The sequence below is a fragment of the Lactuca virosa genome, chromosome 6 (genome assembly GCF_052849685.1).
Source record: "Lactuca virosa cultivar CGN04683 chromosome 6, Lactuca_virosa_CGN04683_v6, whole genome shotgun sequence".
NCBI lineage: Eukaryota > Viridiplantae > Streptophyta > Magnoliopsida > Asterales > Asteraceae > Lactuca > Lactuca virosa.
The window spans coordinates 205,874,335-205,891,251 of record NC_136431.1 but is presented as its reverse complement, the minus strand read 5'-3'; the positions used below and the strand labels follow the sequence as shown (position 1 = coordinate 205,891,251).

The 16,917-nt window shown below is 35.1% G+C and overlaps 3 long non-coding RNA genes across 3 annotated transcripts; all 3 read left to right on the top strand.

Annotated features, from left to right (window-relative positions):
* Positions 1-2,638: 2,638 nt before the first annotated feature.
* On the top strand, positions 2,639-5,626 carry LOC145121108 (uncharacterized). Its single transcript, XR_013714506.1, has 3 exons — positions 2,639-2,871; positions 3,781-3,845; positions 5,174-5,626. It is a non-coding gene; the product is annotated as an uncharacterized LOC145121108 (long non-coding RNA).
* Positions 5,627-7,871: 2,245 nt separating this feature from the next.
* Positions 7,872-10,839, top strand: LOC145121052 (uncharacterized). Its single transcript, XR_013714477.1, has 3 exons — positions 7,872-8,084; positions 8,994-9,058; positions 10,387-10,839. It is a non-coding gene; the product is annotated as an uncharacterized LOC145121052 (long non-coding RNA).
* A 2,238-nt stretch (positions 10,840-13,077) lies between these two features.
* Positions 13,078-15,801, top strand: LOC145121061 (uncharacterized). The gene is made up of 3 exons (XR_013714480.1): positions 13,078-13,312; positions 14,222-14,286; positions 15,610-15,801. It is a non-coding gene; the product is annotated as an uncharacterized LOC145121061 (long non-coding RNA).
* The last annotated feature ends 1,116 nt before the right edge of the window (positions 15,802-16,917 follow it).

Here is a 16,917-nt window from a genome sequence, read left to right as displayed (position 1 = left end):
TATCCCAATTGAGACTTTTGAACAATTCGTTTTTTACGCTATTTTTATTGATTTCAAAATAGATTATATAATATTTGACTTTTTGAATATTACATTGACTTGAAATATCGGGTTGTCACAGAGTATATATATATATATATATATATATATATATATATATATATATATATATATATATATATATATATATATATAAAAGCTTAGGTGACATGAATAAATAGGATGTAACAGTGTGTCATGCTCACCATCACTCTCTATAGCCTAAAAAACAATCTTGATCATTGAGCTAAAATATCAATAATTGAGATTGAGTTTGTGGCTAGGCTATCAATTATGTGCTATAACGGTGCTATAGCGGCGCTATGGCGTTTTGCGGAGGTCTAGAACCGCTATTTTCAGTTTAGCGTTTTCATTTAGCGGTACTGCTATTAGCGGCGCTATTAACCGCTATTTCAATTACCGCTATAGCGGCGCTACGGGCGCTATTCCATTTCGTTCACATTTTGGGCCATTTGGTTACTTTGTCAATGAAAAACTATTTTTAATGATCTCACTACACTTTCATTTTAAAAAGCCCGAACAACTAACATAATTAAAATCATTCAAAGCAACTACATCTACCGACAACTCTTTTTCTCATCTCTTTCTGTACCCACGACGACTTGAGCTGCTATGGTCGGACTCCACTAATGCTTTTTCTAAATCAACTCATGCCTTTGAGGCTACAACTTGGGACTTAACTCCTTAAACCAACCACGATATACTAATACGAGATTAAACCCGTGCAATGCAATTAAATTCTATTTGACACTTTGACACTACCTACTTTCCATATTAGTATAATAGAATATTATGTTATGTTTTTATATAACTTTTTTGGTTTGATGATATTAATTCTATATAGACTTATAGTATTGATACTCAAATATATAAACTCTTTATAAAAATGATATAAAATTATAAATTATATATAATATTAAAAAACCGCTATATCACCGCTATACCACCACGATAACCACAATTTCAAATAGCGGCATGTGACCGCTATTGAAATTTTGACCGCGATATGTTATAAATCACAGTTGTTAGGTAAATCTAATCTAATTGTTAGGTAAATCTAATCTAAAACGGCTGATATGTTATAAATCACAATTGCTAGGTAAATCTAATCTAAAAATCATAACTGTTTTTCACACGTTTCATCGATATTTGTTTCACTTAATCTTAAGTCCCAAATCATGCTACTGCAACATATCATTAAATAATATACTAAAAAAAGTAAATCACACGAATCTTCCTTCATGCAGGTGCTAAAATGTATGTTTAGTCCATATTTTCAAAATTAACTCGGATCGTTCTTCATTTGTTTTAAACATGCACGCTTCATCACTATAGACATGAAGTGACTATATTACAATTTTCCATTTATTTTCATTTGTTTGCAGTTTTTATATATTTTTTACGTTAATTATAATTTATAGAAAACCTTATATAATACACCTCTCTCGCTCTCTCTTCCATATCTTATTTTTCAACTCCAACACCACCATATGTCACTGACAACACCTCCTGCAACCACCATAAGTCATCACCCTACTCCAAATCAAACTGGAATCTTAAAGCCAGCCCAAATGAAATTAGAATCCCCAAATGAAATAATAATAATAATAATAAGTGATACTAGAACTTAACCAAACCAAAATTTGAAACGTGTAATCAACATCAAACCCTAATCTTTTTTAGATGAAACTCATAAAGTAAAGAAGTCATGAAATACCCAAACAAACGATGGTTTAGAACCATAAGTTGTGGTTTGAAACCTTAGGCGACAACGATATGTCCAGACGTCGAGGAAATTGAATCGTTTTCTATTGAGATGTCAAGGAAATGGGGAGATGGAGGTGTTTCTAGTTGTTGGTACGCAGTGGCCCACATCTCTGGCGACGATCTTAGATTTGAGATGATGAAGGTGTACAAAATTTCAGAAACCACTAACGCCTGAGATCTTAGACCTGAGACGATGAAGGTGCATAAAACCTTAAAGAACCCTCAGATCAGAGAAGAGAAGAGAAGAGGGATTACTTAGATCGAAAAATGAGAAGAGAGAGAGAGAGATCGAGAGAGAGAGAGAGAGAGAGATATGAGGGTTTTGGTCCATCTGATTGAGTTTCTTAAACTCGACTTGAAAATCGAAGAGAAGAAAGATGTAACGACCCGAAAATCTGTCCGTTAACGAAGTTAGTTTTTCGTTAGTCGAATATTAGTTGTTTCAACTTTAAGATTGTAAAATGATGTAAATTAAATAAAAAGGTCGTTAATTAATAAGTAAAAGATTAGCTAATAATTAAAAGGTATAAAAGTTAATTAATTAAATTGTGGGTATAGTTAGGATAGATAAAATCCTTTTAATATAACAAATAAAGTCAATGGGGGTGAATCGTTATTCTTGAAAGTGGAGGAATTGGTGTTTTTACGTTTGGGGTTCAAAGAGTAATTATAAGAAAATTATAGGGATCAAATATGTAAATGCAATTATAAATCCAGAATGTAATTGATTTCATTGAATGCGCAATTCGTTCGTTTCTTTCTTGGGGTTAAGCTTTTATGTTCATTAATTAGGGTAACGTTAAGAAAAACTAATCGTGCGTTCTTTTCCCTTCTCCATATATGAACACATAAAAAAAAACAGAACCTGCTTTGTGTGTTTGTGCGACATCGACAGCAAGAAGAAGAAGAAGAAAAAAAAAACAAATCGAACGAATTGTGGAGGAAGGAAGGATTGGTGAGCAAAGGGGAAGGAGGGAGGAAGAAGAGGTCTTGTTTGATCGATCCTAGAGGGGGGAAGAGGGCTGTGTTTTTGGCCAAGAATTGGTAAAAATCATATTCTAATCTCTTTGTGGTGTTAATTTATCAATTCCTTGTTAATTGATAATTGTTGTGGTCAATTCTTTTTCTAATTGGTGGTTTCAATCTCATCTTCTTCTTCCTAGAAACCTTGAAGGTTCATATGGTTCAATTTCACTTTTATTGGGTGTTTATGATGGCTCAATTGCTGTCAAAATTTCTTGTGAACACCTTCATTAAGTTTATTGCTCAAGTTTATGTTTTGATCAAAGTTTTGGAGTCACAATTCTTCTTGTTGATTTCTAAAACTTATGTTAAATTCCACCATGAATCAAATGGATATGTTTATGTGATTAAATCATGCTATTTCTGTTAAGAAGTTAATTTTTACCCTTATAGGTGTTTTTAGTGATGGCTTAATGTGTTAAGTGGTCAAAAAGCCTTGAAACCCAAAGCTGGAAAATTCAGCAAGAATTACCAATCTGTCCCTGTGTTGGAAAAATTATAGAAAAATAATCAGGAATCGAATTAATGATTTGTAAACTCTTAAAGTTTCCATTTTGAGTCTAGTTTATCCATGAATTTTTCCAGAACCTGTTGTTGCTTCTAACTTAGGTGAAAATCGCCTTTTTCACCAGCTGGTCAGAATTTAGCTGCATTGATAGGCAGATTTGTAAAAATCATATAAAATTGTAGAAAATTCGTTTGGACCTTCAAAAGTACATTCTGAAAAGCTAAAAGTCTTAACTTCTGTAATATGAAATAAAAACGAAAGTTATACAGGTTCTAAGTTTGCTAAACTAGCTCTAAACAGGTGGCTGTTTTGGGTTCAAAACTGGGAGTTTTACTTGCTAGTTGATTTATGTGTTTGGCTTATAAACTTGTCATCTTTGGCATTGTAGAACTCCAATAACCTTGTTATTTGAAATGCAATAGGGGCAAGGGTGATACTTCAACCAATACAATATTTGAAGTGTGAGTTGGTCATATTTTTGGCAAAGGTGAGTCAACTTGTGGTTTTAAAAGTACATTGTTAGGAGTATCCCATATCTTAGATGGATTGGGATGAACCTAGTTATCTAGGATGCATGTGCCCTTTTGATGATTGGTTGTTATGCAAATATTGTTGAAATGTTTTATGTGTAATGATATCTAGGGTGTTGCATGCTAGACTCTTCCTTGTTTGGTGTGAGATTTGAGTTAGGGTCATGCTAGATTGAGTGAAGTGAATGAACATTATGTGATGTGAGCATGTTAATTTTTGTTTGAGAATATTTGTTTAAAATGTTTTAGGACAAGCATGCTAGTGTTGTATCAACTTCATTGGTGTATTGTGTATGGAAATAGTGTGTGATGTAAAATGTAATAACTTCATGAAATTACATGTTTGCATGAAAATAACCCTTAAAGAGGTAATATGTTAATAAAAGAATATTCGTAATAATTACATGGTTACTTGAAAGGGTAAAGTGTAACTCCTTAATTAATTAATCATTGTTAAATTAAAAAGGGGAACACACTAGCGGGGCGAAGGGTAGAAACCTAGACCTAGGTATATACCCAATCCGGATATTATGATGGCCTAGTGGGTTGAAAGATACCTATAGGAAAAAGCGCTTAAGCCAACTTTGACGCCGACTGGCTTTTCTAGACAACCACTCGGGACATGGTCTTGGTACACCTTGGTATACCGGGGCTGGAGTGATGTTGGTCAAGCGGTGGGACCAGCGCAAACATCACGTGGGATTTGGGAGGTGTATCTGTTGGAATTGGCACCGTTCGTACCAATCCTGAACGACAACGCATGTATACGTATGTGCACCGTCGGAGTAGCGAACGCAGTGCGCCGGGGGCAATGATTACGGATGAGAGTCGCGCCTCACTTAGTGCATTGGGTCGTGTCGGTCACGTTAGTAGCGAACGGGGTCTAGCTTTGGGGAGGTTTTTGCGGTGAATAAATAGACCCTAACTAGGAGGTAATACTTTAATAATTACAACGATGAGCGGTGAGTGATTATTAATGTAAAGCGGAGAAACAAAATATTATATATTAATATTTAAGCGGTGAGATTAAATTAGTTACAATGGCGTTGAGGAGAGTAACTAATATAACAAGCTCTAACTGAAGAACTAAAATAAATTGAGCTAAACATGTGTTTGTTATGTGGTGTGATGTTGTATGTATTGCTAGTGAGTCATTGACTGTGTGTGGATGTTTTGTGTGAATCCATCTATGATATGAGTGTTCTCTTAACACTGTACTATATTGACTCATTTAGCTTATGCTAACACTTGTTCTTTGCTTGTTGGTTTCTGTGGAATGGAACAGGTAGCTTGACATGATGCCTTGGTGAGGATGGGAATCTTTGGGTAGTATAATTTAGTATCTTTAGTTATGATACCATTTGGACATGTTGGGTTTTCATCATCATGTTTTTATGAACTTTATATTATGATGAGTTTATTTTGACATGAAAGTAACATTGGTGATGTTTCTGAAACAATCATAATAAGTCTTCCGCAACGTATTCTGTTAAATAAGTGTTTTAAAAATAGAAAAATTTTGGATGAAAAATCACGATGTTACAAGTTGGTATCAGAGCCATGCTGTGAGTGAACTGAATACAGAGGCCGGTGTTCATACTCACAGTGTAGACTGGCTCAGTTAAGTGCTATAGGATTCTTAATGGGGGGAAGGTGTGTGCTGAGAGTTATTTGTTATTTGTTATTTTACTTTAGGACTCTTATTACTTTCCATTATGAGAGTATCATCTCTCCTCTCTTGTGGATACTGTAATTGTTGACATTGCTCGACGTTAGGGGAACTGCTCATGACCTACAAGCTTAGTGATCCCAGAGCATTCATAGTTCGGATGGTGTTGCACGTATCGAGGAAATGGAAGATCATGTTGGAGTGATGATTTGGCTACACATATTTGACAAGCCTTGCAAGTTGTTTATTTATCGTTGGTTGATGGCATACCATGAAGAGAAGTTTTATCGAAGTCTATGGATTCTAGTAGGTTATGGAACCTCAGGAGCGGAATAGGTGTGCCAATATTTAACTTAAAGTAGCGAGATAAGTTACTTTGTGGTAATGCTAGAAGCAAATATATATATATATATATATATATATATATATATATATATATATAGGTGTGAACGTTAGTATTGGGCCCGTACTATCATAAGCACATGATATATATTTGGGACTGGAGGAACCACGAAGAAACCCGAGGACCTGGTTTCCAGTACTCAGAGTTAGGAGGTAGACCTTTTTATGTCATTGATTTCTTTTGTGCTCGTTTTAATGTACCTCAGAGTCTGTTGGTTTCGACGTTAGATAATAATGTGGCTATGGGAGATCTAGTCTCGGTGTAGGAAGATGTTGGCTGCACGTGGAATCTTTGTAGATGACCATATTTCTCCTTAAAAAGGACTCCCTTTTGGAATCTAATCATTCGATATTGTCGTTAGTATGGTTTCACTTTCCACCAACCAGACCAAAATTCTTTATGTTGAAAAGCGTGTGCGTATTCTACTTATCGAGGAAGGATATGTCTATGGGGATAAAGTTCTAATCTAGATTCTATTCCTAAAACATATGAGATGAAGGCATGTAACTGCCTAATGAGGTGATGTAAGGTCTTCTTCACTCGTACGATTGAGAGTTCAAGGAAGACGATGAGTCTCTTTGATATGGAGCTTACTAGGGAATATGGTGAAGTTTCTCCCTGATTAATGGTCGAGTGTATAAACACCACGTCAGATAGAGCTCTAGTTTTACCTTATTTATGGTGTGGCTCCAAAGCCAAAGCGCCTTTATAATTGGTTCATTCGGTAATTAAAGAAATGGTGACGTAGCTTCATGAGTTGTTTGAGTGTGGATTATTCGACCAAGTTCCTCGTCTTGGGGAGTGTTGGTTCAATTCGTTAAAAAAAAGACGCTACATGCTGAAGGGTATCAATTACCTAAGATTGGATAGGATCCAGAGGAAAGTATTAAGTATCTACATCCTATTCTGGTTTAGGGTGTAATCATGCAACGAGGGAAGGTGATGGTGTCAGGTTTGCATGAAGGGAACTGTAGGGTTCCTTCCCATCATTTGTGTTGTGGTGAGCAAGTGACTAGTGAGGATGTGCAAGGTTTCCCTCGGATCATGCGATAGAGGGATCAAGGTAATTAGTGGTTATCTTTTATGGATGTGGTCAAGGAATTTCAACTATAGAGCATCGAAGTGTGACCCTGAAAGACTCCCATTGGATGAGAATTATTTATTACGACAATTGAGGCAAGTTAAGAGTCAGATGTCTTGTTGATGGGAAATTTGTGATTCGATGAGTCGATACACGTGACGTAAGAGCTGGAAGATGCCTTAGAGAGAGAAAGATCAAGCAAGAATGAATGAACTGATTCAAGCTCATCAAAGTCTAATGAAAGGGTGGGTACGAGTCAGAAGTGACCTAGGTAGTTGATAAAGGCGTGACGATTTGTTACTCTATGTTGTTCATAACGGTATTTGATTCCGAGGACGGAATCATTTTAAGGAGGGAAGAATTGTAACGACCCGAAATTCCGTCCGTTAACGAAGTTAGTTTTTCGTTAGTCGAATATTAGTTGTTTCAACTTTAAGATTGTAAAATGATGTAAATTAAATAAAAAGGTCGTTAATTAATAAGTAAAATATTAGCTAATAATTAAAAGGTATAAAAGTTAATTAATTAAATTGTGGGTATAGTTAGGATAGATAAAATCCTTTTAATATAACAAATAAAGTCAAGGGGGGTGAATCGTTATTCTTGAAAGTGGAGGAATTGGTGTTTTTACGTTTGGGGTTCAAAGAGTAATTATAAGAAAATTATAGGGATCAAAGATGTAAATGCAATTATAAATCCAATCAAAATCAATTAAAACGAATGTAATTGATTTCATTGAATGCGCAATTCGTCCGTTTCTTTCTTGGGGTTAAGCATTTATGTTCATTAATTAGGGTAACGTTAAGAAAAACTAATCGTGCGTTCTTTTTCCTTCTCCATATATGAACACATAAAAAAAACCCAAACCTCCTTTGTGTGTTTGTGCGACATCGACAGCAAGAAGAAGAAGAAAAAAAAACAAATCGAACGAATTGTGGAGGAAGGAAGGATTGGTGAGCAAAGGGGAAGGAGGGAGGAAGAAGAGGTCTTGTTTGATCGATCCTAGAGGGGAGGAAGAGGGCTGTGTTTTTGGCCAAGAATTGGTAAAAATCATATTCTAATCTCTTTGTGGTGTTAATTTATCAATTCCTTGTTAATTGATAATTGTTGTGGTCAATTCTTTTTCTAATTGGTGGTTTCAATCTCATCTTCTTCTTCCTAGAAACCTTGAAGGTTCATATGGTTCAATTTCACTTTTATTGGGTGTTTATGATGGCTCAATTGCTGTCAAAATTTCTTGTGAACACCTTCATTAAGTTTATTGCTCAAGTTTATGTTTTGATCAAAGTTTTGGAGTCACAATTCTTCTTGTTGATTTCTAAAACTTATGTTAAATTCCACCATGAATCAAATGGATATGTTTATGTGATTAAATCATGCTATTTCTGTTAAGAAGTTAATTTTTACCCTTATAGGTGTTTTTAGTGATGGCTTAATGTGTTAAGTGGTCAAAAAGCCTTGAAACCCAAAGCTGGAAAATTCAGCAAGAATTACCAATCTGTCCCTGTGTTGGAAAAATTATAGAAAAATAATCAGGAATCGAATTAATGATTTGTAAACTCTTAAAGTTTCCATTTTGAGTCTAGTTTATCCATGAATTTTTCCAGAACCTTTTGTTGCTTCTAACTTAGGTGAAAATCGCCTTTTTCACCAGCTGGTCAGAATTTAGCTGCATTGATAGGCAGATTTGTAAAAATCATATAAAATTGTAGAAAAATCGTTTGGACCTTCAAAAGTACATTCTGAAAAGCTAAAAGTCTTAACTTCTGTAATATGAAATAAAAACGAAAGTTATACAGGTTCTAAGTTTGCTAAACTAGCTCTAAACAGGTGGCTGTTTTGGGTTCAAAACTGGGAGTTTTACTTGCTAGTTGATTTATGTGTTTGGCTTATAAACTTGTCATCTTTGGCATTGTAGAACTCCAATAACCTTGTTATTTGAAATGCAATAGGGGCAAGGGTGATACTTCAACCAATACAATATTTGAAGTGTGAGTTGGTCATATTTTTGGCAAAGGTGAGTCAACTTGTGGTTTTAAAAGTACATTGTTAGGAGTATCCCATATCTTAGATGGATTGGGATGAACCTAGTTATCTAGGATGCATGTGCCCTTTTGATGATTGGTTGTTATGCAAATATTGTTGAAATGTTTTATGTGTAATGATATCTAGGGTGTTGCATGCTAGACTCTTCCTTGTTTGGTGTGAGATTTGAGTTAGGGTCATGCTAGATTGAGTGAAGTGAATGAACATTATGTGATGTGAGCATGTTAATTTTTGTTTGAGAATATTTGTTTAAAATGTTTTAGGACAAGCATGCTAGTGTTGTATCAACTTCATTGGTGTATTGTGTATGGAAATAGTGTGTGATGTAAAATGTAATAACTTCATGAAATTACATGTTTGCATGAAAATAACCCTTAAAGAGGTAATATGTTAATAAAAGAATATTCGTAATAATTACATGGTTACTTGAAAGGGTAAAGTGTAACTCCTTAATTAATTAATCATTGTTAAATTAAAAAGGGGAACACACTAGCGGGGCGAAGGGTAGAAACCTAGACCTAGGTATATACCCAATCCGGATATTATGATGGCCTAATGGGTTGAAAGATACCTATAGGAAAAAGCGCTTAAGCCAACTTTGACGCCGACTGGCTTTTCTAGACAACCACTCGGGACATGGTCTTGGTACACCTTGGTATACCGGGGCTGGAGTGATGTTGGTCAAGCGGTGGGACCAGCGCAAACATCACGTGGGATTTGGGAGGTGTATCTGTTGGAATTGGCACCGTTCGTACCAATCCTGAACGACAACGCATGTATACGTATGTGCACCGTCGGAGTAGCGAACGCAGTGCGCCGGGGGCAATGATTACGGATGAGAGTCGCGCCTCACTTAGTGCATTGGGTCGTGTCGGTCACGTTAGTAGCGAACGGGGTCTAGCTTTGGGGAGGTTTTTGCGGTGAATAAATAGACCCTAACTAGGAGGTAATACTTTAATAATTACAACGATGAGCGGTGAGTGATTATTAATGTAAAGCGGAGAAACAAAATATTATATATTAATATTTAAGCGGTGAGATTAAATTAGTTACAATGGCGTTGAGGAGAGTAACTAATATAACAAGCTCTAACTGAAGAACTAAAATAAATTGAGCTAAACATGTGTTTGTTATGTGGTGTGATGTTGTATGTATTGCTAGTGAGTCATTGACTGTGTGTGGATGTTTTGTGTGAATCCATCTATGATATGAGTGTTCTCTTAACACTGTACTATATTGACTCATTTAGCTTATGCTAACACTTGTTCTTTGCTTGTTGGTTTCTGTGGAATGGAACAGGTAGCTTGACATGATGCCTTGGTGAGGATGGGAATCTTTGGGTAGTATAATTTAGTATCTTTAGTTATGATACCATTTGGACATGTTGGGTTTTCATCATCATGTTTTTATGAACTTTATATTATGATGAGTTTATTTTGACATGAAAGTAACATTGGTGATGTTTCTGAAACAATCATAATAAGTCTTCCGCAACGTATTCTGTTAAATAAGTGTTTTAAAAATAGAAAAATTTTGGATGAAAAATCACGATGTTACAAGTTGGTATCAGAGCCATGCTGTGAGTGAACTGAATACAGAGGCCGGTGTTCATACTCACAGTGTAGACTGGCTCAGTTAAGTGCTATAGGATTCTTAATGGGGGGAAGGTGTGTGCTGAGAGTTATTTGTTATTTGTTATTTTACTTTAGGACTCTTATTACTTTCCATTATGAGAGTATCATCTCTCCTCTCTTGTGGATACTGTAATTGTTGACATTGCTCGACGTTAGGGGAACTGCTCATGACCTACAAGCTTAGTGATCCCAGAGCATTCATAGTTCGGATGGTGTTGCACGTATCGAGGAAATGGAAGATCATGTTGGAGTGATGATTTGGCTACACATATTTGACAAGCCTTGCAAGTTGTTTATTTATCGTTGGTTGATGGCATACCATGAAGAGAAGTTTTATCGAAGTCTATGGATTCTAGTAGGTTATGGAACCTCAGGAGCGGAATAGGTGTGCCAATATTTAACTTAAAGTAGCGAGATAAGTTACTTTGTGGTAATGCTAGAAGCAAATATATATATATATATATATATATATATATATATATATATATATATATATATATATAGGTGTGAACGTTAGTATTGGGCCCGTACTATCATAAGCACATGATATATATTTGGGACTGGAGGAACCACGAAGAAACCCGAGGACCTGGTTTCCAGTACTCAGAGTTAGGAGGTAGACCTTTTTATGTCATTGATTTCTTTTGTGCTCGTTTTAATGTACCTCAGAGTCTGTTGGTTTCGACGTTAGATAATAATGTGGCTATGGGAGATCTAGTCTCGGTGTAGGAAGATGTTGGCTGCACGTGGAATCTTTGTAGATGACCATATTTCTCCTTAAAAAGGACTCCCTTTTGGAATCTAATCATTCGATATTGTCGTTAGTATGGTTTCACTTTCCACCAACCAGACCAAAATTCTTTATGTTGAAAAGCGTGTGCGTATTCTACTTATCGAGGAAGGATATGTCTATGGGGATAAAGTTCTAATCTAGATTCTATTCCTAAAACATATGAGATGAAGGCATGTAACTGCCTAATGAGGTGATGTAAGGTCTTCTTCACTCGTACGATTGAGAGTTCAAGGAAGACGATGAGTCTCTTTGATATGGAGCTTACTAGGGAATATGGTGAAGTTTCTCCCTGATTAATGGTCGAGTGTATAAACACCACGTCAGATAGAGCTCTAGTTTTACCTTATTTATGGTGTGGCTCCAAAGCCAAAGCGCCTTTATAATTGGTTCATTCGGTAATTAAAGAAATGGTGACGTAGCTTCATGAGTTGTTTGAGTGTGGATTATTCGACCAAGTTCCTCGTCTTGGGGAGTGTTGGTTCAATTCGTTAAAAAAAAGACGCTACATGCTGAAGGGTATCAATTACCTAAGATTGGATAGGATCCAGAGGAAAGTATTAAGTATCTACATCCTATTCTGGTTTAGGGTGTAATCATGCAACGAGGGAAGGTGATGGTGTCAGGTTTGCATGAAGGGAACTGTAGGGTTCCTTCCCATCATTTGTGTTGTGGTGAGCAAGTGACTAGTGAGGATGTGCAAGGTTTCCCTCGGATCATGCGATAGAGGGATCAAGGTAATTAGTGGTTATCTTTTATGGATGTGGTCAAGGAATTTCAACTATAGAGCATCGAAGTGTGACCCTGAAAGACTCCCATTGGATGAGAATTATTTATTACGACAATTGAGGCAAGTTAAGAGTCAGATGTCTTGTTGATGGGAAATTTGTGATTCGATGAGTCGATACACGTGACGTAAGAGCTGGAAGATGCCTTAGAGAGAGAAAGATCAAGCAAGAATGAATGAACTGATTCAAGCTCATCAAAGTCTAATGAAAGGGTGGGTACGAGTCAGAAGTGACCTAGGTAGTTGATAAAGGCGTGACGATTTGTTACTCTATGTTGTTCATAACGGTATTTGATTCCGAGGACGGAATCATTTTAAGGAGGGAAGAATTGTAACGACCCGAAATTCCGTCCGTTAACGAAGTTAGTTTTTCGTTAGTCGAATATTAGTTGTTTCAACTTTAAGATTGTAAAATGATGTAAATTAAATAAAAAGGTCGTTAATTAATAAGTAAAATATTAGCTAATAATTAAAAGGTATAAAAGTTAATTAATTAAATTGTGGGTATAGTTAGGATAGATAAAATCCTTTTAATATAACAAATAAAGTCAAGGGGGGTGAATCGTTATTCTTGAAAGTGGAGGAATTGGTGTTTTTACGTTTGGGGTTCAAAGAGTAATTATAAGAAAATTATAGGGATCAAAGATGTAAATGCAATTATAAATCCAATCAAAATCAATTAAAACGAATGTAATTGATTTCATTGAATGCGCAATTCGTCCGTTTCTTTCTTGGGGTTAAGCATTTATGTTCATTAATTAGGGTAACGTTAAGAAAAACTAATCGTGCGTTCTTTTTCCTTCTCCATATATGAACACATAAAAAAAAACCCAAACCTCCTTTGTGTGTTTGTGCGACATCGACAGCAAGAAGAAGAAGAAAAAAAAAAACAAATCGAACGAATTGTGGAGGAAGGAAGGATTGGTGAGCAAAGGGGAAGGAGGGAGGAAGAAGAGGTCTTGTTTGATCGATCCTAGAGGGGAGGAAGAGGGCTGTGTTTTTGGCCAAGAATTGGTAAAAATCATATTCTAATCTCTTTGTGGTGTTAATTTATCAATTCCTTGTTAATTGATAATTGTTGTGGTCAATTCTTTTTCTAATTGGTGGTTTCAATCTCATCTTCTTCTTCCTAGAAACCTTGAAGGTTCATATGGTTCAATTTCACTTTTATTGGGTGTTTATGATGGCTCAATTGCTGTCAAAATTTCTTGTGAACACCTTCATTAAGTTTATTGCTCAAGTTTATGTTTTGATCAAAGTTTTGGAGTCACAATTCTTCTTGTTGATTTCTAAAACTTATGTTAAATTCCACCATGAATCAAATGGATATGTTTATGTGATTAAATCATGCTATTTCTGTTAAGAAGTTAATTTTTACCCTTATAGGTGTTTTTAGTGATGGCTTAATGTGTTAAGTGGTCAAAAAGCCTTGAAACCCAAAGCTGGAAAATTCAGCAAGAATTACCAATCTGTCCCTGTGTTGGAAAAATTATAGAAAAATAATCAGGAATCGAATTAATGATTTGTAAACTCTTAAAGTTTCCATTTTGAGTCTAGTTTATCCATGAATTTTTCCAGAACCTGTTGTTGCTTCTAACTTAGGTGAAAATCGCCTTTTTCACCAGCTGGTCAGAATTTAGCTGCATTGATAGGCAGATTTGTAAAAATCATATAAAATTGTAGAAAAATCGTTTGGACCTTCAAAAGTACATTCTGAAAAGCTAAAAGTCTTAACTTCTGTAATATGAAATAAAAACGAAAGTTATACAGGTTCTAAGTTTGCTAAACTAGCTCTAAACAGGTGGCTGTTTTGGGTTCAAAACTGGGAGTTTTACTTGCTAGTTGATTTATGTGTTTGGCTTATAAACTTGTCATCTTTGGCATTGTAGAACTCCAATAACCTTGTTATTTGAAATGCAATAGGGGCAAGGGTGATACTTCAACCAATACAATATTTGAAGTGTGAGTTGGTCATATTTTTGGCAAAGGTGAGTCAACTTGTGGTTTTAAAAGTACATTGTTAGGAGTATCCCATATCTTAGATGGATTGGGATGAACCTAGTTATCTAGGATGCATGTGCCCTTTTGATGATTGGTTGTTATGCAAATATTGTTGAAATGTTTTATGTGTAATGATATCTAGGGTGTTGCATGCTAGACTCTTCCTTGTTTGGTGTGAGATTTGAGTTAGGGTCATGCTAGATTGAGTGAAGTGAATGAACATTATGTGATGTGAGCATGTTAATTTTTGTTTGAGAATATTTGTTTAAAATGTTTTAGGACAAGCATGCTAGTGTTGTATCAACTTCATTGGTGTATTGTGTATGGAAATAGTGTGTGATGTAAAATGTAATAACTTCATGAAATTACATGTTTGCATGAAAATAACCCTTAAAGAGGTAATATGTTAATAAAAGAATATTCGTAATAATTACATGGTTACTTGAAAGGGTAAAGTGTAACTCCTTAATTAATTAATCATTGTTAAATTAAAAAGGGGAACACACTAGCGGGGCGAAGGGTAGAAACCTAGACCTAGGTATATACCCAATCCGGATATTATGATGGCCTAATGGGTTGAAAGATACCTATAGGAAAAAGCGCTTAAGCCAACTTTGACGCCGACTGGCTTTTCTAGACAACCACTCGGGACATGGTCTTGGTACACCTTGGTATACCGGGGCTGGAGTGATGTTGGTCAAGCGGTGGGACCAGCGCAAACATCACGTGGGATTTGGGAGGTGTATCTGTTGGAATTGGCACCGTTCGTACCAATCCTGAACGACAACGCATGTATACGTATGTGCACCGTCGGAGTAGCGAACGCAGTGCGCCGGGGGCAATGATTACGGATGAGAGTCGCGCCTCACTTAGTGCATTGGGTCGTGCCGGTCACGTTAGTAGCGAACGGGGTCTAGCTTTGGGGAGGTTTTTGCGGTGAATAAATAGACCCTAACTAGGAGGTAATACTTTAATAATTACAACGATGAGCGGTGAGTGATTATTAATGTAAAGCGGAGAAACAAAATATTATATATTAATATTTAAGCGGTGAGATTAAATTAGTTACAATGGCGTTGAGGAGAGTAACTAATATAACAAGCTCTAACTGAAGAACTAAAATAAATTGAGCTAAACATGTGTTTGTTATGTGGTGTGATGTTGTATGTATTGCTAGTGAGTCATTGACTGTGTGTGGATGTTTTGTGTGAATCCATCTATGATATGAGTGTTCTCTTAACACTGTACTATATTGACTCATTTAGCTTATGCTAACACTTGTTCTTTGCTTGTTGGTTTCTGTGGAATAGAACAGGTAGCTTGACATGATGCCTTGGTGAGGATGGGAATCTTTGGGTAGTATAATTTAGTATCTTTAGTTATGATACCATTTGGACATGTTGGGTTTTCATCATCATGTTTTTATGAACTTTATATTATGATGAGTTTATTTTGACATGAAAGTAACATTGGTGATGTTTCTGAAACAATCATAATAAGTCTTCCGCAACGTATTCTGTTAAATAAGTGTTTTAAATAACTAACGGGGGTTAAAGCGTGCAAGTTTATAACAAATGAGAAATTATTCAAGTTAAATTTAAAAAATAAAAACTGAACGTGCATTTTGACATTTGAACGATGAACGTCTCGTGTAACTTACTCTTAGAAAATATATCTATTCTACTTAACCCTTTTTTTAATAAAATTGGTTATTACCAATTTTTTAATCTTGGGATATTAACTAAACTAACCATTAGGTATGTATTCTACTTGACCCCTTTTTTAATAAAATTGTTTATTACCAATGTTTTAATTTTAGGATATTAACTAAACTAATCATTAGGAATACTCTTATCGACAAAAATGACCATGTCTTTTTTTGTTTTGGGAAAATGACCATTTCTTGTTTCAGACTAAATTTATGTCATATTAAAGTATTTTTTGAAAAAAAATTACATTTCATATTGACATTCCAAACCGTTCCAGATTACAGAGAGGGAAAAAAACATATTCAAGAATTTTAAGCCTGAAATTTTATGAACAATTTCGGAAATTCAAGAAAATGATTCTTTTTACTTAGATCTAACAAAATTTTAAAGAAGCATAACTAATGGAAATTAGATACAGTAAAATGACTTAAAATGTGACATATGGTTGAAAAATGGTGATATACATTTCGAAATACCAATTTCGGATATTATCATTTTCATGATACACAAAAAACTTGGTCATTTTCTAATAGTTAGTTTAGTTAAACCCTTTAATCATATAGATTTGATAATCACAATCTTTCAATCATATACTTATATTGAGTTCTAAATCTCAAAGGTTTTTTTTAAAGGATAATGACATTAAAACCTTTATGTTTGGCAAAAATTTACGAAATTACTCTTTTTTGGGTTTTAGGTTCATTAAAACCAGATTTTTACAATTTTTTTTTTCAATTTTACATTTTTGCATATTTAAGTGGTAAAATCGAACATTTCTATCAAACTTAAGGACTTTAATGAACCAAAATACCAAACTTAAGGGTTTTATGAACCAAAAAAAATATAAAACCAAACATCCCCGTCAAATGTAAGACTTTAATAAACCAAAATTAAAAAAAATATAAAATT